At 38.7% G+C, this 14,538-nt stretch overlaps 1 protein-coding gene and 1 pseudogene across 6 annotated transcripts in view; both read left to right on the top strand.

Moving 5' to 3' along the window:
• Positions 1-14,538, top strand: part of TPK1 (thiamin pyrophosphokinase 1) — a 393,770-nt gene that overhangs the window by 54,844 nt on the left and 324,388 nt on the right. The window lies entirely within an intron of this gene.
• On the top strand, positions 2,942-5,851 carry LOC138987593 (twinfilin-1 pseudogene; annotated as a pseudogene).

Raw genomic sequence — 14,538 nt, 5'->3', positions numbered from 1 at the left:
TTGTGTTTCCTTGTGCTTGATTCTTTGTCTGCTAATCTTTTTGCTTCTTCTATAAAAATTGTACAGAAAAAGAAGGAAGTCCTTGCGTGTCTAACCATGCCGCTATAACAGGTGTTTTATTTTCACTTTCTCCCTGTTACCTAGTAGTAGGTGTCAAAAAAAAATACTCAAACTGTTAAATCATTCAGTAACACTTGTTAAAGTGCAGTAAGAAAGACTTTAGGGAGAGGTCACAGTAATAGGTGTAGGACTACTTCAATGGGAGAGAAATTGAACTCAATGGACAAGTGGGAATTTATGGCCGAGGAGCAGGTTAGGGGTCTGTGGATGGAAAATTACGAAGAAGAAATATCAGAGGGCAATGGGGGGATTCTGGCTAAACCGACCTGACAGGATTCTTGCCGAAGGTTGGCCAGAGTGACCCTTTATCACCAGGGGGATGGTGGAGGAGGAGGAGCCCCATCAGATACTGAGCAGGGTGTGGGGGTGGGGTTGGTTAAATGGACTTAGCAGGATTCATGCTAAAACTGGACAATGCAGAGATGGCCACAGAAGCCCGTAAGTTAGATGTACTTGAAAAAGAGTTGAGGATAGTCTGAGTAGAGTTCAGTCCATAAGAGATTGTTTGTCACAGTTGGCGCACCATTTGCATCAGGAGACTATTTTTATTTTCTTGCTTGCTTGGATACCTTCAAGTTCTTGTAGGTCTCTTTTGGTTTAAAGCAACACACACACACATTTCTGAAAGAGTTTGGGGGTTCCAGCTGCTTTCCTCCCAAAAGCCGGTAAACAAGCCAGGTTGGTGCCTAGGAAAGTTTCCTTTATTTCAGATATTGGCAACTAGTGCGGAGGGTGGTAGACATCTGTTCAAAGGCCACCCCAACCCCCACCCACGGTAACCAGTGGGGCCGGAGCTTGTATAGGCAGATGGAAGGGGCTACATGCAGAAGCAACACAGTTATCTCTAATGGTCATCTTCAGATTGGTCATCAGTGGTCTGACCAGCATCATCTTGGTTGTTTTCAGTTCAGTTCAGTCGTCACTCTGTTGTGTCCGACTCTTTGCGACCCCATGAATTGCAGCACACCAGGCCTCCCTGTCCATCACCAACTCCCGGAGTTAACTCAGACTCACAACCATCATGTCCATCAAGTCAGTGATGGCATCCAGCCATCTCATCCTCTGTCGTCCCCTTCTCCTCCTGCCCCCAATCCCTCCCAGCATCAGAGTCTTTTCCAATGAGTCAACTCTTCACATGAGTTGGCCAAAGTACTGGAGTTTCAGCTTTAGCATCATTCCTTCCAAAGAAATCCCAGGGCTGATCTCCTTCAGAATGGACTGGTTGGATCTCCTTGCAGTCCAAGGGACTCTCAAGAGTCTTCTCCAACACCACAGTTCAAAAGCATCAATTCTTCGGCACTCAGTTTTCTTCACAGTCCAACTCTCACATCCATACATGACCACTGGAAAAACCATAGCCTTGACTAGACGGACCTTTGTTGGCAAATAATGTCTCTGCTTTTCAATATGCTACCTAGGTTGGTCATAACTTTTCTTCCAAGGAGTAAGCGTCTTTTAATTTAATGGCTGTAGTCACCATCTGCAGTGATTTTGGAGCCCCCAGAAATAAAGTCTGACACTGATTCCACTGTTTCTCCATCTATTTCCCATGAAGGGATGGGACCAGATGCCATGATCTTAGTTTTCTGAATGTTGAGCTTTAATCCAACTTTTTCACTCTCCTCTTTCACCTTCATCAAGAGGCTTTTCAGTCCTTTTCACTTTCTGCCATAAGGGTGGTGTCATCTGCATATCTGAGGTTATTGGTATTTCTCCCGGCAATCTTGATTCTAGCTTGTGCTTCTTCCAGCCCAGCGTTTCTCATGATGTACTCTGCATATAAGTTAAATAAGCAGGGTGACAATATACAGCCTTGACGTACTCCTTTTCCTATTTGGAACCAGTCTGTTGTTCCATGTCCAGTTCTAACTGTTGCTTCCTGACCTGCATATAGGTTTCTCAAGAGGCAGGTCAAGTGTTCTGGTATTCCCATCTCTTTCAGAATTTTGGTTGTTTCAGGTACAGTTAATCTTCACTTCCAGGGTCCACTTGTTCCCATTTCTCTGAGGCCAGTTCTTGGAATTGTGGCAGCTCATGTCCTGGGTACAATCTGGTCATCAAATAGTTAATGTCTCCACCTGGGATTTTAGTATCTCTAAGACAGCTCACAGAATATGGCTCAGGATATTATCTAGAGCCCTTGAGAAGGAACTCGATGTCTTTGACTATGCTAACTACTACTACTAAGTCGCTTCAGTCGTGTCCGACTCTGTGCGACCCCATGGACTGCAGCCCACCAGGCTTCTCCATCCATGGGATTCTCCAGGCAAGAACACTGGAGTGGGTTGCCATTAAATGACTGCATTATTATTATTTAGTCTCCTTTGGCTGTTTTCCTTTGTTTCAGCATTTCTCACTTCTCTGATTAAACTTACTCTTTGACTAAAGTTGTCCACAGACAAAAAGTAGGCAGAGTACATGGTGAGGACCATAGGGCCCTGCTCTGTTTCAGAAATACATATAGTGGTTTTTTTGTATTTGAAGAAAATCAGGTTTTATCTTGAGCTTTGTATTAGCTGATATGTTCTGTTCATTGCTTATTTTAGATAACAATGTGCATTGAGAGTAATTGGCTATGTAGTGGCATAGAGTAGTGTGTAAATTAACTAATATGGAAACCCACAGTAACCATAGTAACTGCTGTTACTTACAGTGAATGTCTGCTCAATGGTCTATGCAAGTACAACTGTTTTTGTTTTCTTGGAAACCTTTCAGCATTTGTTCGGCCCCTGTGCACCAAGTCATATGTATGTATGAAGTAATTGGTATCTCCCATGCATTCTTTAGCATTTTCTTTATTAAAAAAAAAATGTAGGCACTCAGCGCTGGAGCCGGGAGCCCGCGGCCGCCGCCATGTCCCACCAGACCGGCATCCAAGCAAGTGAAGACGTTAAAGATATCTTTGCCAGAGCAAGAAATGGAAAATACAGACTTCTGAAGATATCTATTGAAAATGAGAAACTTGTGATTGGGTCATGTAGGAAGCCTTCAGATTCCTGGGATCAGGATTATGATTCCTTTGTTTTACCCCTGTTGGAGGACAAACAACCGTGCTATGTATTATTCAGGTTAGATTCTCAGAATGCCCAGGGATATGAATGGATATTCATTGCGTGGTCTCCTGATCATTCTCATGTTCATCAGAAAATGTTGTATGCAGCAACAAGAGCAACTCTGAAAAAGGAGTTTGGAGGTGGCCACATTAAAGACGAAATGTTTGGAACAGTAAAGGAAGATGTATCATTACATGGGTATAAAAAATATTTGCTGTCACAGTCTTCTCCTGCCCCACTGACTGCAGCTGAAGAAGAATTAAGACAGATTAAAATTAATGAGGTACAAACTGACGTGAGTGTGGACGCTAAGCATCAAACACTACAAGGAGTAGCATTTCCTATTTCTCAAGAAGCTTTTCAAGCTTTGGAAAAATTGAATAACAGACAGCTGAACTATGTACAATTGGAAATAGATATAAAAAATGAAATCATAATTTTGGCCAACACAATAAATACAGAACTAAAAGATTTGCCAAAGAGGATTCCCAAAGATGCAGCACGTTATCATTTCTTTCTGTATAAACATTCTCATGAAGGAGACTATTTGGAGTCTATAGTTTTTATTTATTCAATGCCTGGATACACATGCAGTATAAGAGAACAAATGCTGTATTCTAGCTGCAAGAGCCCTCTGCTAGAGATTGTAGAAAGACAACTACAAATGGACATCATTAGAAAGATCGAGATAGACAATGGGGATGAGTTGACTGCAGACTTCCTTTATGAAGAAGTACATCCCAAGCAGCATGCACATAAACAAAGTTTTGCAAAACCAAAAGGCCCTTCAGGAAAAAGAGGAATTCGAAGAATAATTAGGGGTCCAGCTGAAACTGAAGCTACTACTGAATAAAGTTATTATAATACTAGTTTTTTAAGAGTCCAGCTTTTAGTACAGGAGAACTGAAATCATTCCATGTTGATACAGAGTAGAGGGGAAAATTGTACTTTTTGAAAATTAGCACTTTTCACTTCTGTATGTTTATAAAATTAATGTTAAAGAAGACTTATGATTTCTGAGTTAAATCTAGAAAAGAATTCAATATAATGATGTTTAATTTCATCACAGTTTTCATAGAGTGATTATTCCACAGTTTTCATATAATTCTTAAAATTTTATACAGTTGGGCCAATTCCAGAAAAGGCTAATGTCCAAAAGTAAGATACAAGTCTTATTACTGTTTGATGATACATCTTTTTTTTTTTTTTTTAAGGGAGAAAGACCTTAAAATATTCATTCCACTTAATGAATACGTTAAGGACCAGGTTAGGTTATTTTCTAAGCTGAAAACTTCATGTGCCTAGGAAAAAGTGGAAAGTTGCTTGCTCTGAAGAGCAGTGCTCACTCAGACCGTGGGATCATATCTGCAATGTTTAGATGGTGCTTTATTGCAGCAGTCTTTTCTATTTGACTTTCTGGTTTTTTAAATGGCTTTAAAGTTGCAGAAGATCAGCTCACTCTGAAGCCTTAAGGGTACTAGATATTTTCTATACTATAGGACTTCTGATGATGTTGAAAGACATGTTTAAATACCTTTATTAAATTCTCATTCTAGTGCTATAAAATTTTTTCCATTTCAAAAGTAATTCATTTCATTATATGTAGTGTGAGGCAAAATATTTATGTTTAATTGAATATCAAGTTAATATTCGAAAGAAAACAAAACCGTTGTCAACAATATTGAAAACATTTTAAACATCACGATTGATTTGTCAAAAACCATACACTAATAGGCAAATTGTGTTCTTTATCACTTTTGAATGAATGTCCAGATTTAATAAAATTATTTTAAAGTCCTGGTACTCATCAGCCTAACACAGATTAAGAATATGTTTCAGTTTATATCATATTTCAAAACACATTTAACTGTTTCCTAAAGCTTTACATTTTTAGTTACAGCCTCCAGAGATTTTGAGCCTCATTTTCTTCAATACTTGAAATAGAGGGAGCTAGAACACTTCATCATGTGTAATCTGATAAACCTGCTGCAAGAGCCATAATTTTGAGGACTTTTCTAAGTGAATTGTGGGGATCCAGGATTTAGAATTTCTTGATCTAAACTTGCATAAAGGAAATACCAGACATGCACATTTCATAGTATGAAATAAGAAAGTCATTTTTACACTTTATTATCTAAGGTAATATATGCACCTTTCAGAAATCCAATGTGTGTTCAACTAAAGCATGTTAGAATAATTATGAGTTGACAGATTTTGTTTTTTTCCTAGAATTAAGAGTATTTGTGTGGGGTTTTGTTTACAAATAATCATATTTGCATATTTAAACATGCAAAATAAGTACGGTAATGTTGCACTTTTTTATGAAAGAGTTAAGTTTTTCGGTGGGTGCACAGACACAAACACATACACACTACTGCATCGAGAATCCTGGAACTGTTGACTAGAGACCAAGCTGCTGACGCTCTTCTTTTCAGCCGGGAAGAATGTTAACCTGTCATATGGTATAAAATAATTTAGTAGTGAATGTTTTTCTATACCATCCATGTGCAATTATACTCTTAAACTCTATTACACTGCATGCAAGTGAACATTCCAGAATATAGATGTGATTATATAATCTTTAATTATTAAACCAATGATTGTTGAAAATCAGTGATGCATTTGTTATAGAGTATAACTCATTGTTTATGTTTTGGGTGATGTCATAACAATAGAAAGTGAATAAAGTATTCCCAGTAAATTATATAGCAGTGAAGAATTACATGCCTTCTGTGGACATTTTATAAGTGCGTTTTATATTGCAATAAAATTTTTCTCTTTAAATTGCAAAAAAAATGTAGTTTCTTGTGAAATATTAACATACCCAGGATTTAGGAATGACCCATTTTTCTGGTTTATCTGGTCCTTTACTTTAAAAAAAAAAAAAAATGATTTAAAGCACCCTTTTGTTGAGAAATTTTGGATACTATATTAGATTAACTTTTTTTAAAAAGAAGTCATCCTCATACACAGAATTTTGAAGCAAATCAGTAGTTATTCTATGTATTTTTAATTGATATTTATTGAGCTGGTGCTTTTCCCTTCATTCTGTATAAGGCTGTTTGAAACAAGCTTAAAATCCTCTGTTCTTGAGAAGCGTTCACTCTTGCTCAGCCTCTGGTGGGTTCTCTCTTTTTCTATGGGTTCTCAGAGACTTAACTTTGCTGTCTCATTATGTTGCCTTCATAAAATTGGGGTAACACTTGCACTCACAGTAAGCCAGGTGGTTATTCATGACCTAATTGTATCATTCTTTGGGTCATTATGGTAAACTCTGGCTTAGATTTGATGAAATACTACTGAAAAAAATCAAAACAGTATATTCATTTTATATAATTTTGGAAGCAATTTTAGAAGGTTGATAGAAGGAAAAGTTTCTCAAGAGGCAGGTCAGGTGGTCTGGTATTCCCATCTCATGAAGAATTTTCCACAGTTTATTGTGATCCACACAGTCAAAGGTTTTGGCATAGTCAATAAAGCAGAAATAGATGTTTTTCTGGAACTCTTGCTTTTTCGATGATCCAGCGGATGTTGGCAATTTGATCTCTGGTTCCTCTGCCTTTTCTAAAACCAGCTTGAACATCTGGAAGTTCATGGTTCAAGTACTGCTGAAGCCTGGCTTGGAGAATTTTGAGCATTACTTTACTAGCCTGTGAGATGAGTGCAAATTGTGTGGTAGTTTGAGCATTCTTTGGCATTGCCTTTCTTTGGGATTGGAATGAAAACTGACCTTTTCCAGTCTTGTGGCCACTGCTGAGTTTTCCAAATTTGCTGGCATATTGAGTGCAGCACTTCCTGACCTGGCTCTTGAGAAACCTGTATGCAGGTCAGGAAGCAACAGTTAGAACTGGACATGGAACAACAGACTGGTTCCAAATAGGAAAAGGAGTATGTCAAGGCTCTATATTGTCATCCTGCTTATTTTAACTTCTATGCAGAGTACATCATGAAAAACGCTGGGCTGGAAGAAGCACAAGCTGGAATCAAGATTGCCGGGAGAAATATCAATAACCTCAGATATGCAGATGACACCACCCTTATGGCAGAAAGTGAAGAGGAACTCAAAAGCCTCTTGATGTAAGTGAAAGAGGAGAGTGAAAAAGTTGGCTTAAAGGTCAACACTCAGAAAACTAAGATCATGGCATCTGGTCCCATAACTGTATGGCAAATAGATGGGGAAACAGTGGAAACAGTGTCAGACTTTATTTTTCTGGGCTCCAAAATCACTGCAGATGGTGACTGCAGCCATTAAATTAAAAGACACTTACTCCTTGCAGGAAAAGTTATGACCAACCTAGATAGCATATTGAAAAACAGAGACATTACTTTGCCAACAAAGGTCCGTCTAGTCAAGGCTATGGTTTTTCCAGTGGTCACGTATGGATGTGAGAGTTGGACTGTGAAGAAAGCTGAGCGCCGAAGAATTGATGCTTTTGAACTGAGTTGTTGAAGAAGACTTTTCAGAGTCCCTTGGACTGCAAGGAGATCCAACCAGTCCACTCTGAAGGAGATCAGCCCTGGGATTTCTTTGGAAGGAATGATGCTAAAGCTGAAACTCCAGTACTTTGGCCACCTCATGCGAAGAGTTGACTCATTGGAAAAGACTCTGATGCTGGGAGGGATTGGGGGCAGGAGGAGAAGGGGATGACAGAGGATGAGATGGCTGGATGGCATCACCGACTCGATGGACATAAGTTTGAGTGAACTCCGGGAGTTGGTGATGGACAGGGAGGCCTGGCGTGCTGCGATTCATGGGGTCGCAAAGAGTTGGACACGACTGAGCGACTGAACTGAACTGAACTGAGAAGGAAAAGTACCAGTATAAAGAAGAAGCTTTACTTTGGTAAACAGGAGAACTTAAGATTGTGACAAAACAGGACGCTAAAATGCCCTTTATCCTTGAGGTTCCTTCAGTTTTCTCATCTGTTTTCTGCTTCTTTGAAGGTTCATTAGGCAGCCTGTGATTCTGCTGGAAGCTCAGTGGCTGTCAATGGGTTACTGAGAATCTCCCACTTAGCCTTTTCTGAGTTTTTCCTATATCAAACTCCAGGTCTCAAACTTGCTGAGATTTGCATGAAGATTTGATATAGTACACAGGAGGAAACGTACATAGATATGGAAGTAGGTTAAGCACGGAGGCCTGGGTGGGAGAGTCTGGCTTTGTTCTGCCATTAGGTCAGTCATTTGCTTCTCAAGCCTTAGTTTTCCCTTGAGCAAAATGGAAAAAGTAATACAGGATTTCTAGCCATAATTTGCAGCTGTCTGGAAGGAAGAGATTTTCCTCTGTGATTGTAGGTTCTGGCTGACCTAAGAATTCAGTCGGCATGAGACAGATTAACAAAAGTTTAATAGAAAAGAAAAGCACACAGAAACTTAAGAACATGTGTACATGGCAGAGATCCAGGAAAACTCATGGACATAGTTGAAGCCCTCATCTTAAACATCGTCCTCTACTGAAAACAAAAGATGTTGAGGGTGGAGAGTAGGTTATGAGAGGTTCCCAGGTTAAACACAGTAAACACAGGTGAAGCTGTTAGTGTGGATTTAGGTCATTGCCTTCGCCATCTTTATCAGTTGGGGTTTTTCCTCTTCTTGATACCTCTAGGGAAGACAACCTAATACGTGGAAAGTGGAAGTTGCTCAGTCGTGTCTGACTCTTTGCAACTATGGACTATACAGTCTGTGGAATTCTCCAGGTCAGAATACTGGAGTGGGTAGCCTTTCCTTTGTCCAGGGGATCTTCCCAACCCAGGGATCGAACCCAGGTCTGCTGCATTGCAGGTGGATTAGTTACTGGCTGAGCCACAAGGGAAGCCCTTACAAATGGAGGTTTTCCTTATCAATGTCAATGTTTCTTCAGAAGGGTTAAGTCCTGCTTGGTTTTTGGAGTTCTTCCCCTGTCTGCTGTTTCTTAGAGAATAAACAGCTTAAAATAATTCATAGGTTGGGGTGGAAAATTCTGTTCTCCTAGGGGTTAAATGAAATAGTGGATATATGGTACTTCAATTTCTTGTGTTTTTTATGCTTGTGTTTAGTGAGCGCCTCTGTGCCTGGTCCCAGCAGTGAGTAAGACAAAGCTCATGTCCTCCATGAGCATCTTTCCTAGTGGGGGAGAATATTCAGTGCCTGATACATATAATAAGCAGCTAGTAGATGTTACTGTGTTGTCTAAGAAGTTCTTATAACTCAGCTTATGTAACAGTAGAACTTGCTGCATAATAAAATCATGGCACCTTGTTATTCTCTTTCGGCTGTCAATACTTGGGGGAAAGGAGAGTTCTAATTATCTCCTCACACATCCTTACAATGACTCCTGCTTCATCAGGGCTCAGAGGAGGAAGTGCCAAGAGTTTCAGATGACAGCTTGCTGCGTTGGCACTTACTATTCAGATGCTAATGGGATAAATTCTTTGGCTTTTATACTTGGGAGCAGATTTCATCTGTCTTCTTTAGATTTCATTCATAATCTTACTCACAAGTTCCTTTTAGCTTGTTAGAGAGGTCTGTAATTTTAGAAACCCTACCTGCTGAATTATAATGGTGAAGACCATTATTAGTTGATTAGCAAAAAATAATGTTAAAAAAATTTCATTTTAACTTCAGCATGTCAAGTCTAAAGAAGACATTCACAAACTTACAGCTATCTGGAACACCTTGATTTTTCTCTTAAGCAATAAGGCCAATAATAGCCATATCAGACTGGAGATTAAAAAAAAAAAAAAGCAATTATTTGAGTCTTTGGAATCTCTAGCTGAAATGATCAGAGAAGGGAAGATGATGATCATTATTACTTAAAATGGCCGAAAATATATTTTATTTTGGGGCTGCCACTTCTCTCTCTAGGTTTTTCTACCACTGTTAACCTCTGTTAAAAGATAAACTGAGGCACATTAAAATTTTTAAGAGTTCATTTGAGCATACAGCTCTTGGGCTCAGGCAGCCTCTGATCGGTTGTTAGGAGCAGTCAGTTGCCAGGTGCTGGGGGAAGAGCTTTAATAGGGGACATAGAGAAGCAACACAAGGAAATGATCGATTGGTATTGCTTGTGTGGTTGTCTTATTTGCGAAAAGTCCAGTTGGGTGTTTGTGATTGGTTGTTCTTATGTTTAATTTTCTCATTTGAGGGTACCCTTGTACTTGACTCTGGCTTAGATTTGCATTTGCTTATGTAAAGGCCTTAGAGCCACCCCAGTCTCACAACCTCCTTGTTTAACACGTCTTTCCCCATTCACAGTGTCAGCAACCTTTTTTGTGTGTTTGACTGTCTTTGAGTGCTAAGTCACTTCAGTTCTTTCCAACTCTTTGTGACTCTGTGGACTGTAGCCTGCCAGGCTCCTCTATCCATGTCATTTTCCAGGCAAGAAAATTGGAGTGTGTTGCCATTTCCTTGACCCCCTTTGGCATTTGGTATTTTCTCTGCCTGGAATGCCCTATCTCTTCTGCCCTGGGCATTCATACCCACCTTCTGACAGCTGGAGTGCATCTTCTGTGACCACCCTGTTCCCCTGGGGGATGCGTGTTTTCCCTCCTATGAGATCTCATTGTACTTAGCACATTGGGTTTGGTTGGTTTAATCTATTGTTCTTGTGCTATTTGGGGACTTATTTTCCCTCTTTGGCCACAAAACATGAATCACCATCTTAATATCTTCAGCTCTTTCCTGGCATCCCCGGGAAATAATGGCTTTTAAATGTAAACATTCGTTTCTGTTAGAAAAGCAGAGAACAGGTTGATCATTCTCTATTAATACTCTAGTGTCTCTTATCCTGGCATCTAATTCCATAAGCTTTAATTGATTTATTTATAAACTAGAGGCAACTCACAAATTTTCGTGACCTTGGTATAAACTAATAGGAAGGGTAGCTTAAATACTGGTTTTAATTGCAGCCACTAATTGTAAGATGCACGATTTTTTAGACATGCCGTTAAAAAGGGGAAAAAGAAGAACTGACACAGTGTTAAGATACCACTGATTATAAAATACATCCTGAATGCATCCTAAATTGCAGTTTAGAAAGGCTAAAATGTGCAAAAATGTTCACTTTTAAGTCAGTGAAATGTGGTCATGTTATACCTTCTAAAAAGATTTAAGAAATCATCAAGGAACACAGTGAAAATTTGGTTTCCATTTAGTTTCCTTTCCTGCATTTCCATTTTGGTAGATGTATGTATCTACCAAAGTCTTTAAGGAAGGAAGTTGTCAAGTGCCCAATGTCTGGAAGTTGGAGGACTGATTTTTCAGAGGATCTGGGCACCCATCAGATTATCTAACTGCTTTCATAATATTAGACATAACTTACAAATAAACACAGTAAGAGAGTTGTAAGTGGAGTTGATTAGTCATGCCTATTCCTAAAAATTTTGAATAAACTTATTGTGTTTGAAAAGTTTGAATTATAAGACATATTTATGAGAAACAGTACACATTGCCCTGCAAAAGGATTTGTAGCTAAAATTAACACTGATGCCTACTGAGAAATGAGTTGTTTTGCTTCAGTCTCATGTAATTGCTTGGTACAAAGGTCAGTTGTAAGGGCATGAGGATTAGTTTCATTTCACTTGATTCAACTAATGTGTCAGGATTCGTCATATGCTGGGTGGTGGAAATAAGGAAACCCTGGTGATGGTTTGGTTGTTCTTCAGGTTTCTTCCAGCTTTTTACATGTGTGCTGTACTTTGACAGCTGTTGATTGTTCTGTATTAATATTGGGGTCACAGAGGACTGTGGACATGGCACCAACTCTCCTACTTTGAGCTAATCTGCAGCGAAACAGTGGACTCAAGGATGAGGGAGTATAGTCTTATCTCAACCTCTGGCAACAGTGAACCATTTAAATCTTAACTGTCTTCACTGGGCCTTGAGTTTTGATATTGCCTTTTTGATGGTGAGGTTAGAAATAATAGTACTCACTCTTTTCCTCTTCATGGACTCAGTCTGTGACTTTCTAGTGCTATCGAAGTGGAATTCAGTTTGTAGCTGGTTTAGAACTGGACCATATGCCTCATTAAGTGAAGGGCACCCATAGTGAGCCTGCCCTGATTTGTTCTTTACATTAAAAAAAAAAGTTCTAAGATTGTGTTTCTGTTTATACAGGGTATGGTGACATTAGAAGCAAGTTTTTAAGACACCGAAAGTCTTATAGATTAGTTGGGAAGAAATAGGCTCACAGATATAGGAAACAAACAATAGTTACCAAATGAGAAAGCGGTGGGAAGGGGGTTCATTAAGAGTTTGGGATTAATATATACAGACTATTATGTATAAAATAGATAACCAACGAGGACCTGCTGTATAACATAGGGAATTGTATTCTATAACTTTGTTGTAACCCATAATGGAAAAGAATCTCAAAAAGAATACATTATAAATATAGTCAAAAAGTTTGTTCAGGTTTCCATATAAGAGCTTACCAAACACCTGAATGAACTTGGTCCCCAACTCTGTATAACTGAATCAGTTTGCTTTGCACCTTAAACTAATACAACATTGTAAGCCAACTGTACCTCAATACATTTTTAAAAAAGTAAATCAAAAAATTAATTGGAAAGAAATATTTCGGACACTGTAAAATTATGATGGCTAGGTTTGTGTACAAATGTGTATGGCTACTTTTAATGTAACTATTCTAGTGATAAAAGGAACAGCACAATGGGTGGTTTTAAAAGTTTATGTTAGGAACAGTTATTTCATGACTTCTCTGTGCCAGGGCCTAGGTGAAATTTTGAAGAGAAAACAGAAAATTTTCTATATACATGCTTAAAGTGTATCAGCTGTTGTTGAGTGAGAAGCAGGTAACTATTACTAGCAAAAGGAATTAAATATTATGGTTTTTAGGTGAGAATGATTAATGGGATAAAAGGAAGAGACGTTGGAAAAAGAAAACATTTCCTCTTAAGTTGTGAGTGATAAGAAGGTCCTTGCCGGGGGCAGAAAGCTGTTGGCTGAGAATTTACTTAATGCTCTGTGTCAGGCACCGTTTTTGGCTGTGTGATCGCTCACTGAATCTTTCATTGTTGCGGTCCACACTGGTGGGCTCAGATGTTAAATCAGTTACTCAAGTTTTCAAGTCGCACGGCCAATAAGTGACAGTACTGGGATTTGAATTATGTCTGTGTGATCCCAAAGCCCATGTTCTTAATCATTGCACTATTCTAGATGGCAGAAAGGGTGGAGGGAAAACCATGTGCAAAGACGTGAAAACTAAAAGTGCCCGTTGGATTTACAGAAGATGAGCTTGTCTAGATTTGCTTCCTGGACTAGAGCTGCAGTGTAGCTGAGATGATACCTTTAAAGCCAAGTCTGTGATACAGCTCCCTGCCCAACCAGGAGTTGCTCTTAAGCCATTGATTTATTAGCTCCATGTTAACTGAGCACCTACTGTGTACCAAGCATTTTCCATGGTGCTGGAGGTTCAGAAATGAGCATGACTTTGGCTTCAAAACTCAAGTATGGTCATGATACCATGATTTTCAGCTATGATGTCTTGTTTTGTGCATTTGCCTAGAAAATTCCTTATGCCATCTTTAGATAAATGTCTTCTTTGGTATTTTATAGTTTTATAACCCTATTTAAATACTTAAGTCTGTGTGTAAATGTATATACCATCTCTAAACACACACACATACTATGCATACGCATGCTGTGTACATGTAGTTCCATAACTCTCTTCTAGGATTAATCTCAGTATGTGATTCGAGCCAGACAATTAACAGTATCTTTCTCTTCAACTTTCTTCTAAGTAGGAGGCCCCTTCATTTTCCCTATTGAATTTTGCTGCTTTGATATTTCAGGTGGTTCATAATTTCAGTGCTCTAGCTCTTGACTTAAAAATGCATTATGCATGCTGATAAAATTCTTTGTAAAGTTCTATAAACAAATATTAATTTGTGAATAAATGAACAGAAATGCAGATTGCTTTAAGTAATTTCTGACTGGTACTGCTTCCTCCCTCTTCCCAACCATCCCACTTTTTCCAGCTTCTTCTTTTCTGATAGAAACATCATTTTGAGGTCTAGGCCCACATTTCTCAGTTTTCTAATCTTATATAATCTACTACCTTGGCTCACAAATTTTCCCTTTTACCTCCTTTTAAAAAAGCTTTTAAATATTATGCAGACTTGATTTAAGCCTTTATATAATATAAAAGGAAATGCAGCAAAGTTAATAATTTCCTTCCCCCTTTTTATTCTCATTTTCTAAGGTAATTGGTTTTAACGTGTTACACCTTTTTCTTGTTCATTTCTGGTAACTACTGATGAAGAGAAATGCTCTGTGTGAGAGAACTAGGAAAATACTAATAGCATTGGGAATTGGGACATGAGTAAATTCTTAAGTTTAACACTGATTTATAAAAATCTTACCCTAA

Source organism: Bos mutus, chromosome 4 (genome assembly GCF_027580195.1).
Source record: "Bos mutus isolate GX-2022 chromosome 4, NWIPB_WYAK_1.1, whole genome shotgun sequence".
In the NCBI taxonomy this organism is placed as follows: Eukaryota; Metazoa; Chordata; class Mammalia; order Artiodactyla; family Bovidae; genus Bos; species Bos mutus.
This window is presented reverse-complemented; position numbering and strand designations above follow the sequence as displayed.